Raw genomic sequence first — 18,967 nt, 5'->3', positions numbered from 1 at the left:
CTTCTGAAATTTACTTCTATTTGTCTAATAATTAAGCTGAAAAGAATCACAGAAGTGACGCCCCCCCAGCTGTAGTAGTGACAGGACGCCCCCCCCAGCTGTAGTAGTGACAGGACGCCCCCCCCAGCTGTAGTAGTGACAGGACGCCCCCCCCAGCTGTAGTAGTGACAGGACGCCCCCCCCAGCTGTAGTAGTGACAGGACGCCTCCCCCCCAGCTGTAGTAGTGACAGGACGCCTCCCCCCCAGCTGTAGTAGTGACAGGACGCCTCCCCCCCAGCTGTAGTAGTGACAGGACGCCTCCCCCCCAGCTGTAGTAGTGACAGGACGCCTCCCCCCCAGCTGTAGTAGTGACAGGATGCCTCCCCCCCAGCTGTAGTAGTGACAGGACGCCCCCCCCAGCTGTAGTAGTGACAGGACGCCCCCCCAGCTGTAGTAGTGACAGGACGCCCCCCCCAGCTGTAGTAGTGACAGGATGCCCCCCCCCAGCTGTAGTAGTGACAGGATGCCCCCCCAGCTGTAGTAGTGACAGGACGCCTCCCCCCCAGCTGTAGTAGTGACAGGACGCCTCCCCCCCAGCTGTAGTAGTGACAGGACGCCTCCCCCCCAGCTGTAGTAGTGACAGGACGCCTCCCCCCCAGCTGTAGTAGTGACAGGACGCCTCCCCCCCAGCTGTAGTAGTGACAGGACGCCTCCCCCCCAGCTGTAGTAGTGACAGGACGCCTCCCCCCCAGCTGTAGTAGTGACAGGACGCCTCCCCCCCAGCTGTAGTAGTGACAGGACGCCTCCCCCCCAGCTGTAGTAGTGACAGGACGCCTCCCCCCCAGCTGTAGTAGTGACAGGACGCCTCCCCCCCAGCTGTAGTAGTGACAGGACGCCTCCCCCCCAGCTGTAGTAGTGACAGGACGACGCCCCCCCAGCTGTAGTAGTGACAGGACGCCTCCCCCCAGCTGTAGTAGTGACAGGACGCCCCCCCACCTGTAGTAGTGACAGGACGCCTCCCCCCCCAGCTGTAGTAGTGACAGGACGACGCCCCCCCAGCTGTAGTAGTGACAGGACGACGCCCCCCCAGCTGTAGTAGTGACAGGACGCCTCCCCCCCAGCTGTAGTAGTGACAGGACGCCCCCCCCAGCTGTAGTAGTGACAGGACGACGCCCCCCCAGCTGTAGTAGTGACAGGATGCCTCCCCCCCCAGCTGTAGTAGTGACAGGATGCCTCCCCCCCCAGCTGTAGTAGTGACAGGACGCCTCCCCCAGCTGTAGTAGTGACAGGACGCCCCCCCAGCTGTAGTAGTGACAGGACGCCTCCCTCCCCCCAGCTGTAGTAGTGACAGGACGCCTCCCCCCCCCCAGCTGTAGTAGTGACAGGACGCCCCCCCCAGCTGTAGTAGTGACAGGGGGCCCCCCCCCCCCCCAGCTTTAGTAGTGACAGAGCGCCCCCCCAGCTGTAGTAGTGACAGGACCCCCCCCCAGCTGTAGTAGTGACGGGACGCCCCCCCCCAGCTGTAGTAGTGACAGGACGCCCCCCCCAGCTGTAGTAGTGACAGGACGCCTCCCCCCCCCCAGCTGTAGTAGTGACAGGACGCCTCCCCCCCCAGCTGTAGTAGTGACAGGACGCCCCCCCCCCAGCTGTAGTAGTGACAGGACGCCTCCCCCCCCCCCCCAGCTGTAGTAGTGACAGGACGTCTCCCTCCCCCCCCCCAGCTGTAGTAGTGACAGGACGCCCCCCCCCCAGCTGTAGTAGTGACAGGACGCCTCCCCCCCCCAGCTGTAGTAGTGACAGGACGTCTCCCTCCCCCCCCCCCCCAGCTGTAGTAGTGACAGGACGCATCCCCCCCCCCAGCTGTAGTAGTGACAGGACGACGCCCCCCCAGCTGTAGTAGTGACAGGACGCCTCCCCCCCAGCTGTAGTAGTGACAGGACGACGCCCCCCCAGCTGTAGTAGTGACAGGACGCCCCCCCACCTGTAGTAGTGACAGGACGCCTCCCCCCAGCTGTAGTAGTGACAGGACGCCTCCCCCCAGCTGTAGTAGTGACAGGACGACGCCCCCCCAGCTGTAGTAGTGACAGGACGACGCCCCCCCAGCTGTAGTAGTGACAGGACGCCCCCCCAGCTGTAGTAGTGACAGGACGCCTCCCCCCCAGCTGTAGTAGTGACAGGACGCCTCCCCCCCAGCTGTAGTAGTGACAGGACGCCCCCCCCAGCTGTAGTAGTGACAGGACGACGCCCCCCCAGCTGTAGTAGTGACAGGATGCCTCCCCCCCCCAGCTGTAGTAGTGACAGGACGCCTCCCCCAGCTGTAGTAGTGACAGGACGCCCCCCCCCCCAGCTGTAGTAGTGACAGGACGCCTCCCTCCCCCCAGCTGTAGTAGTGACAGGACGCCTCCCTCCCCCCAGCTGTAGTAGTGACAGGACGCCCCCCCAGCTGTAGTAGTGACAGGGTGCCCCCCCCCCCCCCCAGCTTTAGTAGTGACAGAGCGCCCCCCCAGCTGTAGTAGTGACAGGACCCCCCCCCAGCTGTAGTAGTGACGGGACGCCCCCCCCCAGCTGTAGTAGTGACGGGACGCCCCCCCCCCCCCGTTGTAGTAGTGACAGGACGCCCCCCCCAGCTGTAGTAGTGACAGGACGCCTCCCCCCCCAGCTGTAGTAGTGACAGGACGCCTCCCCCCCCAGCTGTAGTAGTGACAGGACGCCCCCCCCCCAGCTGTAGTAGTGACAGGACGCCTCCCCCCCCCAGCTGTAGTAGTGACAGGACGCCTCCCCCCCCCCCAGCTGTAGTAGTGACAGGACGTCTCCCTCCCCCCCCCCAGCTGTAGTAGTGACAGGACGCCCCCCCCCCCAGCTGTAGTAGTGACAGGACGCCTCCCCCCCCCAGCTGTAGTAGTGACAGGACGTCTCCCTCCCCCCCCCCAGCTGTAGTAGTGACAGGACGCATCCCCCCCCCCAGCTGTAGTAGTGACAGGACGCATCCCCCCCCCAGCTGTAGTAGTGACAGGACGCCTCCCCCCCAGCTGTAGTAGTGACAGGACGCATCCCCCCCCCCCAGCTGTAGTAGTGACAGGACGCATCCCCCCCCCCAGCTGTAGTAGTGACAGGACGCATCCCCCCCCCCAGCTGTAGTAGTGACAGGACGACGCCCCCCCAGCTGTAGTAGTGACAGGACGCCTCCCCCCCCCAGCTGTAGTAGTGACAGGACGCCTCCCCCCCCCCCCCCCCCAGCTGTAGTAGTGACAGGACGTCTCCCCCCCCCCCCCCCCCAGCTGTAGTAGTGACAGGACGCAGTCTAACCTCCCTCCCCTCCCAATCTGTAGTTTTGGACCAAGCTGTTATTTGTTACAATGTTGCCCTCTTCTGCTTTTTCCTCTGTGCTGCTCAGAACTTTGTGATTTGTCTGGATCCCCAGTTTAGAACAGCGGATAACTTGCTGCATTCTGGGGTGATGTTGGAGAGGACGGGTCTTATATGTTGTATATAGTTCTGGTGTCTTGTCTTATGCTTCACTTTATCCACTGGTTATATTTCTTATTCTGCACATTTTCTCTGTTGCGTGTCAGTCTTTACTGTAGTTCTGGCATTCTGTTCATGAAATCAGGAATCTGAGGATGAGCATGTAGAGTTATAGACACAGGCTGCAGGTTTGTGGGATGACACCCCGGGATCTCTGGGGGGCTGTGTAGACCCTTACTCCACCTGATTGATGCGTTCCGTTGCACTTGTGCCTTTTTCGGATACTTTGTTTCCGTTCATTGACGTCTTGTTTGTATTTCAGTGAATGGATTGACCCTCTGTCCTGTTATTTAGTGACCATTGTCTTCTCCATTGACCTGCTCCCCCGGTCCTGGATCTGTGGGGTCCGAGCCTCCTTGTTCTGTGGCTCCACCTCCCCGGCCTCTTCCTTTGTTCCGTGGACGCTGATGGCGCACGGTCGCCGTTTCCCTTCTCACCCTGGTTGAGCAGTTAATGATAATTTGTGGTGATTTCACCCCAATGTGCTCCCTGCTCCCACCCTTCAAGTGACACCCGTCATTGGTTGCTATGACGCCGTGCGCTCCTGCAATGCCAGTCCGGTATTTCACGGACCATGCTCCACTGACGTCTGCATGAGGCTTCCTCCTGCACACGAACGTTTGCTCCCCGTGGCCGTATTGCGTACCACATTTGCGGATCCACAATACACAGGTGCCGTTCCGCGGGCATTCCGCATTCACTTCAATGGGTCCACAAAGCTGAAGATGCGGAATGGTGCGGAACGGAAGCAGTACGGAGAGCTTCCGTGGGGTTTCATCCCGACTTCTGTTCCGCAAAATGATAGAACATGTCCTATTTTTTTGCGAAACGGGCGGATTGGGCCCATTCACTGCTGCTGCCCGACGGTTGGTGTTGCTGCAGCGCGGCCACGGGGCGCCGGAGGCCTTAACGTGTCATTCTGGGCCTGAACGTTGCAGGCGAGATGTGCGAGGCGATGACGAGCTCCGTCCATATGTCCACCCGACCTCATGTGGACTGCTCATCTGCTCCGCAGGCCTTGTGTTCCGGTCACGTCATGCTGAACCTTAAAGAGGGACTCCACCTGCTCAGCATTTGACAGGTTGTTTGTGTTTCTCTGCTTTGGCCGGCACCTGCCCCAGTCCAGATCTGTCTGCTCAAAGCGGTCACAAGGTTTCAGCCACCACATGGATTATAGAAAGTGTGTCCGGCCCAGGAGTTGGAGTTCCCCCACAATTATAAGCTTATGTCTCCCATTATTAATGTTATTCCCATTGCTAACATAAGCCATCACTTTATGACCAGTGGAGGCTCAGGCTCCGGGCCCCGCACCAACCCTGTGATTGAAGGGGCCACAATGCTGATTTCATGTTGCGCTCCTTCTAATTTTTCCCTGGATAGCGACACCCTGACCACCTGGCTGCGCAGGGAATTACAGCCTGCTCGCATTCACTTGCTCCGGTTCTGATGTTCATATACCAACTGCAGGGACTGTCATGGTGGACGGGTGTCAGTGTGGGCGTCCTGGCCGCTCTGCGGGTGCACCACCCCCTGTACAGCTAGCTGCGATGCCCTGTGTGTCCTGACACCTTTGTCTCAGCAGCAGCAGCTAAGTTGTCAGTTTGCTCTACAGTAGGTCTTTGGGATCAGACCAGATGCCCTGAGCCCCCACAGCCCTGTCCCCAGGTCTCCTTCCTCAGACCGCTTTTTGTAGGTACTAAGTTAACCCCTACATACCAGGAATGCCCCACAAGACCCCGGCCTCTCTGGAGATGTTCTGGCCCCATCGCTCAGAACCTTCTGCTTGCTCATGTTTCCTGCTTCCAATACATGGACTCCATGAAGTGACTGTTCACCTGCTGCCCCCGACAGGCGCCAGTGTCACCAGACAGTGTAATGTTATGGCTGATGGGTGTTTGAGGCCAGTTTTACACTTTGCTTTTGTGTTGCTTTCTTATAACACATTGCAAAAAATGCAGGTGCCTCTATAGGGGGAAAAATGTGCCAGGTGTGAACATGCCCCCTATAGGTGAAAAACGTGCCAGGTGTGAACCTGCCCCTTATAGGGGAAAACGTGCCCGGTGTGAACCTGCCCCCTATAGGTGGAAAAATGTGCCAGGTGTGAACCTGCCCCCTATAGGGGGAAAAATGTGCCAGGTGTGAACCTGCCCCTTATAGGGGAAAACGTGCCCGGTGTGAACCTGCCCCCTATAGGGGAAAAACGTGCCAGGTGTGAACCTGCCCCCTATAGGGGAAAATGTGCCAGGTTTGAACCTGCCCCCTATAGGGGAAGCAGAAATCTGTGTGATGTACTTGCATAAAAAACACAATTATGGGTTCGGATTGCATTAGTGTTATAATGTGAAGGGGCCTCCTGATACAAAGTAACGCTCGTCTGTGATATGGCAGATACAGCAGCTCAGCAGACGGTATCACACAGGATAGGATTAGATACACCGCTCAGCAGACAGTATCACACAGGATCGGATTAGATACACCGCTCAGCAGACAGTATCACACAGGATAGGATTAGATACAGCAGCTCAGCAGACGGTATCACACAGGATAGGATTAGATACACAGCTCAGCAGACAGTATCACACAGGATAGGATTAGATACACAGCTCAGCAGACTGTATCACACAGGATAGGATTAGATACACAGCTCAGCAGACAGTATCACACAGGATCGGATTAGATACACAGCTCAGCAGACAGTATCACACAGGATAGGATTAGATACAGCAGCTCAGCAGACGGTATCACACAGGATAGGATTAGATACACAGCTCAGCAGACAGTATCACACAGGATAGGATTAGATACAGCAGCTCAGCAGACGGTATCACACAGGATAGGATTAGATACACCGCTCAGCAGACGGTATCACACAGGATAGGATTAGATACACGGCTCAGCAGACAGTATCACACGGGATAGGATTAGATACACAGCTCAGTAGACAGTATCACACAGAATAGGATTAGATACACAGCTCAGCAGGCAGTATCACACAGCATAGGATTAGATACACAGCTCAGCAGACAGTATCACACATTGTAGGCTTAGATACACGGCTCATTATATTATATAATATTATAAGATGTTGCTGTAGGTTTAGATCGTCGTCTGCACCAATCACCCGTCGGTCCTCGGCGTCTTATTGCGGTTGCCGGGGGTTACCACATATGAGACGTGTCTTCCTTTGTTGCGGTCAGGACATGGGACATGCGGGTTCCAAAAACCTTCCTCCTTTTTTGGCTTTTCCCTTTTCTTCCTCGTTAACCCCTCGCTTCCCGCCAGTAGTGGCGTAACGGCCGATTAGCGGATCACTTCTTATTCGTGGAACATAACGGTTAATCCCGGCGAGTGCGATTCAGAAACGTGTAAAAATAAAATATACGGCGGAGCTTGCAAGCTTGCATATTTCTCCCTCGCGCTGCGGAGAGGCATTTTTATGTGCATGTTTTGGCCCCCGGGACTTGTGAAAACTTGGGCTTGTGTAGTTCTGGCATCGGATGGCGCGGCGCTCGCCAGCAGCCATTAATCAGCCGCAGAGGTTACGTGAAGGGTGCGTTCTGTGTACAGATGTGGTGATCGGACGAGCGCCGCCGAGACTTGTGTGCAATTTATTGGAAAGACACTTAATTTCCGGAGCGGTGGCCGGGACAAGGCGCTCGCCGTTTATCTGCCGCCATCTTATTTATCACCTATTACCGCAGTCTTTCAAAAATATATATACGATTTAGCGAGACGCAGAGAATCGAATCGAAGCAGAATATATGGCGCGATGTTTATTTACTGGCTCTGCGGATTCTGGGGAGGATCGTAAAACATGGATGGAAATGTTATCGGAAACATGGACCCAATCTGTCGCTGAAAACGCGCTGGGGGACGCGGGCGGGCGCTGTGGGGAGGGGCTGCTAGGAGAATTCCCAAGGGACGGTAATGATGCAGATGATGATGTGAGATATTTGTAAACACTCCAGTCACATCCAGAGCTGCTGCCACCATTTTATTGACGTATTGTCTTTTACTCTGGTCACATCCAGAGCTGCGGTCACAATTCTACCATTGCAACATGTGTTATACGCCAGTCACATCCAGAGCTGTAGTCATTAATCTACCATTATTTCATGTCTCTGCAGTCACATTCAGAGCTGCATTTACATCATGTCTTATACTCCAATGACCATCAGAGCTGCATTCACAATTCCGTTGTCATGGTTTAGCCTGTGGTCACACCCAGAGCTGCATTCACAATTCCGTTGTCATGGTTTAGCCTGTGGTCACACCCAGAGCTGCATTCACAATTCCGTTGTCATGGTTTAGCCTGTGGTCACACCCAGAGCTGCATTCACAATTCCGTTGTCATGGTTTAACCTGTGGTCACACCCAGAGCTGCATTCACAATTCCGTTGTCATGGTTTAGCCTGTGGTCACACACAGAGCTGCATTGACAATTCCGTTGTCATGGTTTAGCCTGTAGTCACTCCCAGAGCTGCATTCACAATTCCGTTGTCGTGGTTTAACCTGTGGTCACACCCAGAGCTGCATTCACAATTCCGTTGTCGTGGTTTAGCCTGTGGTCACACACAGAGCTGCATTCACAATTCCGTTGTCATGGTTTAGCCTGTGGTCACACACAGAGCTGCATTGACAATTCCGTTGTCATGGTTTAGCCTGTAGTCACTCCCAGAGCTGCATTCACAATTCCGTTGTCGTGGTTTAACCTGTGGTCACACCCAGAGCTGCATTCACAATTCTGTTGTCATGGTTTAGCCTGTGGTCACACACAGAGCTGCATTCACAATTCCGTTGTCGTGGTTTAACCTGTGGTCACACCCAGAGCTGCATTCACAATTCCGTTGTCATGGTTTAGCCTGTGGTCACACCCAGAGCTGCGCTGCCTCAGATAACGTGCTGCTCGCTCCTCCTCCTCCTCTCGTGTTACTCGGATTTTCTCCTTCCGCCAGTGACAGGTCCTCGGCGTGACGCGGTCTGAGCGGTGAATCCGCGGCCAGAAGCCATGATTCCCGGGTGATGGTTTTTCACGTGTTTCGGCCAGGAAAGGGAATATTCTATGAAAAACCAATTAACCTCCTGTTAATTACTGTTCCGTGTAATGTCGAGGAAGTGGCCGCCGCGCAAAACGATAGACGCCGTACATCACCGCGCTGCTTCCGTATAATACCATGTGACCATCCCGGCGACCGTCGTGTAAAATCCCATTCATTACTTTGTAAATTCCGCCATTGTGCAGCGGTGATTTAAGCTCTGAGGTCAGAGGTCGTCACTTTCATGAATTGATCGCGTCTATAAGTAATGGGCGAGGGAGAATCGCCGCCCGCGACTCGCTGAGATCTGACATTGTAAGGACATTTCCCACAATGCGTCGGGGCCGCTGTTAACTCATCGCTGACCGATTTGGAATCTAAAGTCTGTGTCACCAGATGGAACGAACAAAATGGCGTAAAACGTTTACACAAATTCATCAATCCCTTCAAATTGCGCATCCGTACGGCGTCCTGTCAGCGCTGAACTACTGGATGAAACTGCACCGTCAAGTGCCAGTCTGAAGAAGAGAGCCCCGCCCCCCTGGCGGGGTCTGGATGGCGCGGAGGTATGTCACGTGACCGCTGCTGACTGTCCTGATTGGTTAAAAGCGCTGAGATGGGAGGAGCTTCCTTTTTACCCCCGGAATAGAGGCCAATTATTGGATGAAGATCCCTCAGCATACATTCAGAGGGCGTTACCCTTTATGTGACGCCCCCGAGGAGCCCACTGCATGCCTCGCCCTGCACTAGGTCATTTGCCTCTTGTCCTGCCAACACAGCTGAGGGTTTGTTACAATTGTATCCGGTGTAGACGATCCTGGAGAGCTAAAGACATCGGCAGCACAAATCTCCCTCCTGATGGTTACAATGTATCCGTTTGGAGGTTGTTTACTTCCCAGAGGATTGTCAGGACTGGATACAATTGGAACAAACCCTCAGCTGTGAGCAGTGTTAGGTCTGGAAGGTCCAGCATTTTTCCTCCTTCAGTTAATTGTTGGATCTGTTCTCATTTTTGATTTTTATGAAGTTCTCAAGTTCGGTGTATTTTAGGCAATGGGTGGGGGGGTTAGTCATGTGACCATGTTACATGTCCCATCCTATAGATGTGTTCACACGCCGCCGGGATCGCTGCTCTTGTGTATTATGTATGGTCCGGATCCAGTACGTAAAGTGGGAGCCGCCATATTGGGGAGGAGGAGGCGCGAGATGGAAATCAGCGGGGAGCCGCCTCCGAGAAATCCAGGGCCCCTGTCTCTGGTTCTAATAATCTGCAGGAAAACGCGCAAAGAAAGCAGCAAGCTGACCTCTGACCTGATAACTCTGCACGTTGTCATGTGCAGCTCTGGGTGTGACTGGAGCATAGGGCACATAGTAATTTGCATATATTATTGAGCGCAGCAGAGATGTGAGGACCTGCAGTTGGAGAGCTCAAAGAAAACCAGCAGAATTATGAATGGAGCTCTGGATGTGACTAGAGGATAAGATGTGGTGAAAATCAAGATCTGTACAGGATACAGCAGACTAGCACAAGTCAGAATGCAGCTCTGGATGTGACTGGAGCATAAGTCATAACGTTATTGTACATGTCATTGACTTAGCAGTGATATGTGAGGCCCTGCAGCCCGAGAGCTCACGGAAAAGCTGAAGAATTTTGAATGCAGCTCTGGATGTGACTGGAGGACATGATATAAATCGGAGTCAGTACTATGTTGAATATTTCCTGTTGGTTCTCTGTGATGCATATTTCAGCTTGTCCCCGGGATGGGTTTGTACGTGGCAGCGGTGTCGCCTCCGAGGGCGATCGGGCGCAGTCATTTCCATCCGCTCTGTGTACATAGAAATGAAATTTATGATCTCAGCTCCGGAGTCACAAGTCAATTAAGCCGGACTTTGTGGAGATGAGCGCCAGTAAATGAGGGCGATCTCCTGGCGTCGGCGGAATGGAAAGTGCGCAAATCATTCAATCCGCTTCGTCCCGTCACCAGCATCCTGCGTTTCTGAGCGCGGCGGATGAGACGGTGAACGTCCGTGACCAGCGCCATTACCGGATGAGATGCAAGGGCGGTCCTGCGCTCCAGGGAGGTTCACCGGGGCGGACAGGGGACCGCAGACACCGCAGTCAGCCGACCTTTACCTTTTATCCTATTCAATACCTCTGCTTGCTGTCATGAATGTGAACAAAGTGCATACGGGTTGAAAATCCACCGTGACTAAATATTTCTCACAGCTGTGGTGTTGTTACAATGTATAGGTAAATTCAGACAGCGCGTTTTCAACGAGATTTTGCAAAACCTAAGCAAAGCTGCGGCATTGGTGAAAAATAGACATGGCCGCAATGTGTGAATGAAACGCGTCAGTCTGGACCAGGGATCCGCAGCCTACAACTCCCAGAATGCTTCATGCACTTCTATGTGTGCATGCTGGGAGTTGTAGTTTTACAACAGCTGGAGTGCCGGAGGTTGCTGACCCCTGGAGCATCCCTGTCTGGGTTTGATTTCCTGCACTGATACATTGTAACAAACCCTCCACCTAAAGCTGAACTGATGCTGTGATACATGATGTGCTGCACAGTCGGGGCCCCTTCTCCTGTCCATGGGGAGTGATTGACGTGTCAGACATCTAGGGGCTCATGCACACAAACGTCCGTTCCGTTTTTCTTATGGACCGTATACACTACCATTTATTTCAATGGGTCCGCAAAAAAAACAGAAGGTACTCCGTGTGCATTCCGTTTCTGTATGTCCGTATTGTCCTATTATTGTGCGCATTACGGACAAGGATAGGACAGTTCTATCAGGGGCCGGCTGTTCCGTTCCCCAAAATACGGAATGCACACGGACGTTATCAGTTTTTTTTTTTGTTTTGTTTTTTGCGGATTGCAAAATACATTTGGTCGTGTGCCTGACACGTCAGTGTTTGGTCAGTGATTTCCATCCGTGATTGTGACCCCAGAACAGGCGCACATCTCTGCGGAGGCTCCAGTCCTGGTTCTGGGTCACAATCACTGACCGAACACTGACGTGTGAATGAGGCCTTCCATGTTTTTAGCATGTTCTGTGCTCTTACATGGGCGGTCAGTAACACCCCCCCTCCCCCGCCACGGAGCAGCAGGACCTGCGTAGACTGCATTTTTCACGTTGCAGGGACCGTACGGGCTGATAACTGCGAGCACTGGTGACAGGTTCTACCATCGGCGTCCGCGTGCCCATGGCACCGATGTCCGGGGAAGCTGTGGGGGGCGCCGTCAGTCACAGGATTCAGTAATGGTAAAACGAATGGGAATGGGAGTCGTTTTCTGTCTGCAGCTCCGAGGCAGAGCGCTGCGTCTCCATGGTTACCGTCCTGACATCTGTCCAGACGCCTGCGGAGACGCATGGCTCTGCACGGGGGCTGTGCGCACAAAACCAATGTCGCAATGCGACATTTCCTAGATCCCTCTTGCTGACTGCTCTGGTGTCAGTCCTCACTGCTGTCCTTGCATTCTGTGTGCAGTGTACCGTGAACCCTGGCATTATCTCTGTAATGTTCAGCAGACGCGGCGTCTCCCGCTACCAGCGCCGGGTCCTGGCGTTCATCTCCCGTCACTTCCAGCAGATTAGATTTTCCCAGAAATGATGAGAACGACCTGAAGAGTTTTCACTTTCTGACCCCGAACAAATCGCAGAACCCCGGAGCGCAGATTACGTCCCGTCCCCTGCTGATCGCTGGGATCATCGCGGATCATGTACCTGATGCTGCGCCGCCGACTCCGCCATCACCAGGGGACGGAGACTTCCTGCTGATTCAGCTCCCAGAGACGCGGCCTCAGAGTATCCGTATTATTATCAGGGCGCGTGCACGCGGCTGCTTCCGTTTTGCGGTTCACGGATCCCGGCCGAGTGCATGCTGCCGCACAACAGACAAGAATAGGACGGGTGAGCGGATGCAGACAGCACTCGGCGTGCTCTACGCATCATTTACGGCCTCATTGAAGTTGATGCGTCCGCATCCGACCAACAAAAAAACGCAAATCGTATGCGGTCCGGAACTACGGCCATGCGCACGGGCCCCCCTTATGTGTCTTCAGGCCGTGGATCTGTATTATTATTGGTGCGTTCACACGACTGTATGCATCTTGCAGTCCGCAAAACTCGAATCCGCAAAAAAAAGGATGACGTCCATGTTGCATCCGTATTTGTCACGCGGACCCTCTGTAACGATGGCGATCTTGTTCACAAAATGGACAAAAATAGGATATGTTCTATCTTTTATGCTGGGCCGCTGAACGGACGCGTTGCGCTCTCTGCATCGTCGCAGCCACATTAAAATGAATGGGGCTGCATCCGATAAATACGGTCATGTGACTGGGGCCTTATTATTAGAACAGTTTGTTGTCCGCATCCAATCCGCATTTTTTGCAGATCTGATGCGGACCGCTTTGTCTCAATGTGGTAGCAAAAGCTGCAGACAGAACACGGCGTGCGGTCCGTGTCCGTAAGTCCATTCCACAGCCCAGCACCAAGCAGAACGTGCCCTGTTCTCGTCTGTTTTGCGGACCGGGATAGGGCGGTTCTACAGGCGGAATGTACTCAGCCGGGATCCGTGTTTTGCAGATTCACGATTTGCGGACTGCAAAGACTTCCAGCCGTGTGCATGAGCCCCTATAATGGTTCTGCATCTATCTGCTATAGCGGCAATGTCCCCGCAGACTCCGGTCACAGCTGCAGTGTTGTTACTGATGACGTTTACGGCGTCCGTGGATTCATTTTAGCATTTACATTCTTCTCCTACAAATCCACTCGCCAGCGCTTCGCTTTCTGAGGACGACCTATACGCTGTTCTGCGGGAGCCACCTGCTGCACGAATACAATTCTAAAAACACAGTAAAGACTGATACAGACAGGTCATCACTGTCAGACTATGGGGGTCTCCATCAGGACTCTAGGAAAGCTGGATGGCTGACCCCCGGGCCCCATCTAGCGCCCTCTACAGACCGGATGAGCCCCCGCACTGGTTGCTCCGTCTTTGCCGGTGAGCTTTGTGCCGATTTAACCCCTGCTGGGCAGCGCCTCGTTGGTTCTCCTCCTGCTCCTATCCTGTATACATCTTCCAGCAGTGCGAGGGTCAATGGCAGCTAATCAGGGGGTCTGTAATAATGGCGCTGACCAGAATGACTCGGATAATCCGTTTTATTGGGTCCCAGCGGGCGCAGTGGACATTGCGGCTAATTCTTCATTTGCTGCCTGGAATTTCAGTGTTTGGTTTTTGTCTGGCGCTGAGTTATTGTGCCGTAGACGGGCGGCGGGCGCTCATACAAGAGGCCTTTAATCCCCCCACCCCCATTGCAGCGCACACACCGCGACTTCTGGGGCCGCTGCGTTAGCAGCTCTTGGGCAGGTATCCTCGACATGTGCGCCATATTCCTCCGCCCGCCCCTCCCCCAACTTCATAGGTGTATAAAAGCTGAACCGTTCCAGCATGCCGGCGCTGCCCCCCCACATGACATCAGACTGATCCGCCCCCGCCGCCATCGCTCCGCACAATATAATTTTCTCAGTTTTCATTTTGATTCACTGAAATCGAAGCACAAACACAGGAAATCAATGTGACCCATTAATCCCGATCCTGCAAGGATGACGAGCCGATCAGCGAAACCTGGGCCTGTCGCTTTTCTCTGTCCAAAGAATGTGATGGAAGCCATTTTAACCGGCGCCGTCCGAAACGTGTCACAAGAGAAATAATAAGTGAGCAGAGAGGCCGCAATGATGGAAGCAGACGGGGGATACAGCCCATTGCAGGCCGGGGGGAGGCCGACTGGGATGAATGGCGGGAAACCTCCCGGACCCTCATGATGGCTCCTTCCATGTGCCTGGTGTCAGCCGCTCCTCTTAGAACTCGGAGTTTGGGAGGGTGACTGGCCCTTTAAGACAGGATATTTTTTCTCTGTAGTAGGATTAACTTTCATAAGAGCAAAGACTTTACTACAAGCTACACGGAGGAGCGCGCCAGGCGCGCACGGAGGAGCCGGAGTGTCCCACGGCCGCCCATCTGTTCCTGGAGCCGTGGATGGTATCCGTTCTCTGCGCCGCTCTGTGCACAGGATGTTCTGATACATTGTATCACCGCCCCCGTGATGAGACCTGGATCGTGGTCATATCGAGCGTCCAGTATCGGCACCGGCTTTCTGCTTCTGATCGATCAGGTTTAGCGATCGACGTAACGATCCAATAATCAAGAATCTCCAGCGGGAGACGGATTTCACGGACGCCGGATCGGCTCTAGAATATCAGGTGGAGAACCCTCATCATCCACCACTCGGCCGGTTATAAACCCATTTAGATTTAGAAATGAGGTTGGATCTTCCTGGTACGTCGTATTCCAAACTGAGGAGTACCGCAATATTGTGCCGAATATTACCACCATACCGTACGTCCTGCCATACCGTGACCCTGTCTTACCGTTATACAAACCCATAGCACTGCCATACAGTGCGCACACAATACTGTTATACACCTAATACCGCCTACTGCATATCTACTGCCTCCATAATAATGCTAAACAGTGTCCGCATAATGAGATGTGATAGTCTAGAAAAAAATTACCACACGGTGCCCCCCATGATGCCGCCACACGGTGCCCCCCATGATGCCGCCACACGGTGCCCCCCATGATGCCGCCACACGGTGCCCCCTTGAGGTCGAGTGTGACATGCTGCTCCTACATGAGTTGAAATGGACGTGGAAGACGCATATTACCGCCTGTGAGCAGTTGTTCTGTTGCTGGTTTATACTGAAGTGATATCCAGAGCTGCATTCCTAATTCTGCAGGCCTCCTCTTGGCTGCTGGTCCAGTGTCTGCTCTCACTTAGCCCTTGTAGCTGCAGTCCTTCCTGTAACTTGTTTGCTGTCAGGTTGGGGTGTAGTCGGTGCGTTTCTTCCTCCCCCGGCACAGAATCTGAGCTGCACCCGCCGGCGTTTCATCTTTACAGAGCGCGGCCTCTGACGGTCGGGGGTCGGATTCTTCATCTTTTCCGGGTTTCATCTTCAGCTTCTTGTAATATTTTTAGAAAACAAAGACGCCGTTCCCAATGCACGGAGGTAATTTCTCCTCTCTGTGAATTTTGTAATTTTAAATCTGAACCTTCCTCTCCCAGGGATTCGCCGCACGAGTGTAGTCACCGCTCGGCCGGCGGCGCAACCGACGGAAGTGGGGGCTGAACCCCTGCAGAATGTGTCATAAATACATGATGGGTGCAGGTCCCAAATCTGGGACCCCCTCCTGCGGGGGGAGAGGTCTGGGACCCGCTCCTGCGGGGGGAGAGGTCTGGGACCCGCTCCTGCGGGGGGAGAGGTCTGGGACCACATTCACTTCAATGGGGCCGCAAAAGATGCGGACAGCACTCCGTGTGTTGTCCGCATCCGTTGCTCCGTTCCGAGGCCCCGCAAAAAATTCTAGTATGTCCTATTGTCCTATTTTCAGTTTTGCGGACAAGAATAGGCATTTCTACAATGGGCCGCCTGTTCCGTTCCGCAAATTGCGGACCGTGAAAAACGGAACGATTGTGTGCATGAGGCCTTATTTAATAGGACTGCGTCGGGCCTTTGCACCATTAACCCTTCGCTTACGGTATTGCTCCTGGCTCGGGCGCAGGGTGCTTGGCACATGAGGGGTTAACCCTCGGGTGGCTCGCAAATCAATTGTCTGCGAGGATTGAGGAGAACAAACTCTTTGATTTTCTCGGATAATTTTCAGCCCGAGGCCTCGTCAGATAAAATAAAACCTTGTTAATCAGAAGTTCTGCATTTATCCCGATCGTTATTCCTCGCGGCTTCGTCTCGCGGCAGATGGATGCGCGGTCACCGGGGACGACGAACAATGTATCACCGTAAATAACGTGCGGTCAGCGCACTGGTAAAACGTAGCGCAGGCCGAGCTCCGCCCGTCTTGTGAATTCACCGGTGATTTTATCCTCTGCACTGCAAAGGGTTAAACAGGCAGCAACGTGAAACACCTGATTTATAATCCGCGACGCCGTCTTAGGCCGCGTTCACATGGAGTATTTTCAGGGCTGAAAATCCGCGTTGGGTTTTTTCATGAGTTTTTTTTTTTCTTTTTTCTGACGTGTCTTTCAGGCCTCATGCACACGAACGTTGTTTGTTTCCGTGTCCGTTACGTTTTTTTGTTTTGTTTTGCGGATTGGATGCAGACCCATTCATTTCAAAGGGTCCGCAAAAAATGTGAACAGCACACCGCCTGCTATCCATATGTCCGTTCCGTAGCCCCACAAAAAATATAACCTGTCCTATTCTTGTCCGTTTTAGGCATTGTTACAATGGATCCGCAAAAAAAAACACGGACGTCATACGGATGCAATTTGCGGACTGCAAAACGCATACGGTCGTGTGCAGGTAGCCTTAATGCGGTTTTGGTGAGAATTTTTTTTCAGTGGAATTCTGGACGCGGATTCTATGGACGGAGCACACAGGGTTTTTAAAACCGCAAGAGGAAAAAAAAAAGCGCCGTATGGTTTAACATGCAGATTGAAATCAATGGGGAAGTTCTGTTTGCGTTTTTGGTGAGGATTTTTGGCACCGAATCCTCGCCCCAAAATGTGTGAATCCAACCGTAAGGTATTCACAGTCCGGATTTTTAAAATCCACCTACAAACTTCCGTGCGGAATCCGTGTGTGTGGTTTATAATGCGCTTTTTCATGCGTCCTTGTGCGGTTTTGTTTTTTTTCTACACTTTTTTTTGACTAATGTAGCTCTTCAATACAAAACCGCATTTTCAGCTCGTGTTGTTTTTTTTTTTTGTTTTTTTTGTGCAGATCCGTGACAAAACCGCACATACACACATAGAGCAGTTTTTTTGCTGCTTCCCAGTAAGTTCAGTGCGATTCCGCCCCAGGTTTGGGGGCGCTGCGTCACATTGAAATGAATGAGAGGCTGTTTTCGTGGAAACGCTCTAAAATCTGCGCCAAAAACGTACCGCAAGGAGCACGGGACACCTGGAGATGAGCGATTGTCTTCCTGGGGGCTGCGTTCTCTCGTCACGGTGACCCTCTGCCCTCCATCATCCTCCGCCTGCTGTCATTTATTTTCCCACGTTTCCGCTCGTTTTGGCGTACGCGGCTCCGCGGATCCAGTGTAATGGAGGATAATTTGTACTTCCACCAGCGTCTGTTATCTGGAGATGAGGTGGATTTGACCTGTTGTACCCGGGAGATAAGCGGCGCTCGGCCAGTCTGGCGGCCGCTGCTCTCTGAGCCCCTTTCAGTCCGGTCACACGTTTTCTTGGTCTCCTAGATGGATAATGAGTGACAACCATCATGGCTGCCGTGAACCTGCCTAAAAAGGGTTGTCGCCCAGCTTCCTGTCAATGGTGAAGAGTGTATTGCATTGAGTTACACCTGTGTGACAGTCTAAACTGTAGTTGTAGCATTCCGTTCATGAATCAGGAGGCGCAGGATGAGCAGAGTTTTAAGTCTCTCCCTGATGGTGAAGTTCGCTGGCGCAGAGGGCGTGGCTTCTCAGATGAATGAGTTGGTGATCCAGGTGATGATCCAAGGAAGTCAGATTAGATTGTAAGCTTTGTGGTCAGGAGCAGATGTGATGTCACTGCTGCAGCAGTATCCAGGGACTGATGACATCACTGCACCCAACACATGACGTCACCTAATGTCAGATCCCAGTGTCCAGCAGAGTATCTACAAAGGCTGCATTAACCGTATAAAGAGGGGGTGCAATGGGCCCCCAAATCTGACAGACCCTGGGGCTCTGAACATTGTAGGACTACAAGTCCCATGTAGCAGAATCTTTTTATAGACTATTAGGTGTAGGCAGCGGGTGTGTCACACACCTCATCTCTTACCTGTAGTCAGATCCCCCCCTTTCTGTGAGCAGTGGTCTTTTCCAGAACTCTCTCCAGCTGACTGCATCATTGTGGAACAGACCACGTGACACAAATGGGGGGCTCTGACTACACTAAGGAATCCCGATACCAGGGGATTTTTAGTTTTTTTGGACGCCCAGGAGGTTGAGTTGCTCAGAGCTGAACTGCCATCCTGAGGCTGTCGGTTCTTCTAGAGCAGCATTTGGGGCAGCTCCAGACCGCCCCATCCAGGCAATCTGCTTCCAGATCGGCGCCAGTATCTTGCCGTTGGGGGGGCCACATGCATTGTATTATTCAGGCCGGCAGACGGCGGAGGGGGCTGGGTGATTGTCGTGTTATTCGGGCCCCTCTGAATCTTTGCGCTCGTTACTTTGGGACTTCATGCTTTGCTTGTTTCACCTGAATCACTGGATGGCGGCACAGATTTGAATGATAAAGGTGCGGGATGGGGCTGCCGCCGCAGGGGGTGGAGGGCGGCGAGTAAGGCATCGAATCCAAAAACCGTTGTGAGGCGCCCCCAATTATAGCACAAACCTGAGCGAGGTCAGCGGTAAA

This window comes from Bufo bufo, chromosome 7 (assembly GCF_905171765.1).
Source record: "Bufo bufo chromosome 7, aBufBuf1.1, whole genome shotgun sequence".
NCBI lineage: Eukaryota > Metazoa > Chordata > Amphibia > Anura > Bufonidae > Bufo > Bufo bufo.
Note: the sequence above shows the minus strand (reverse complement) of the source record.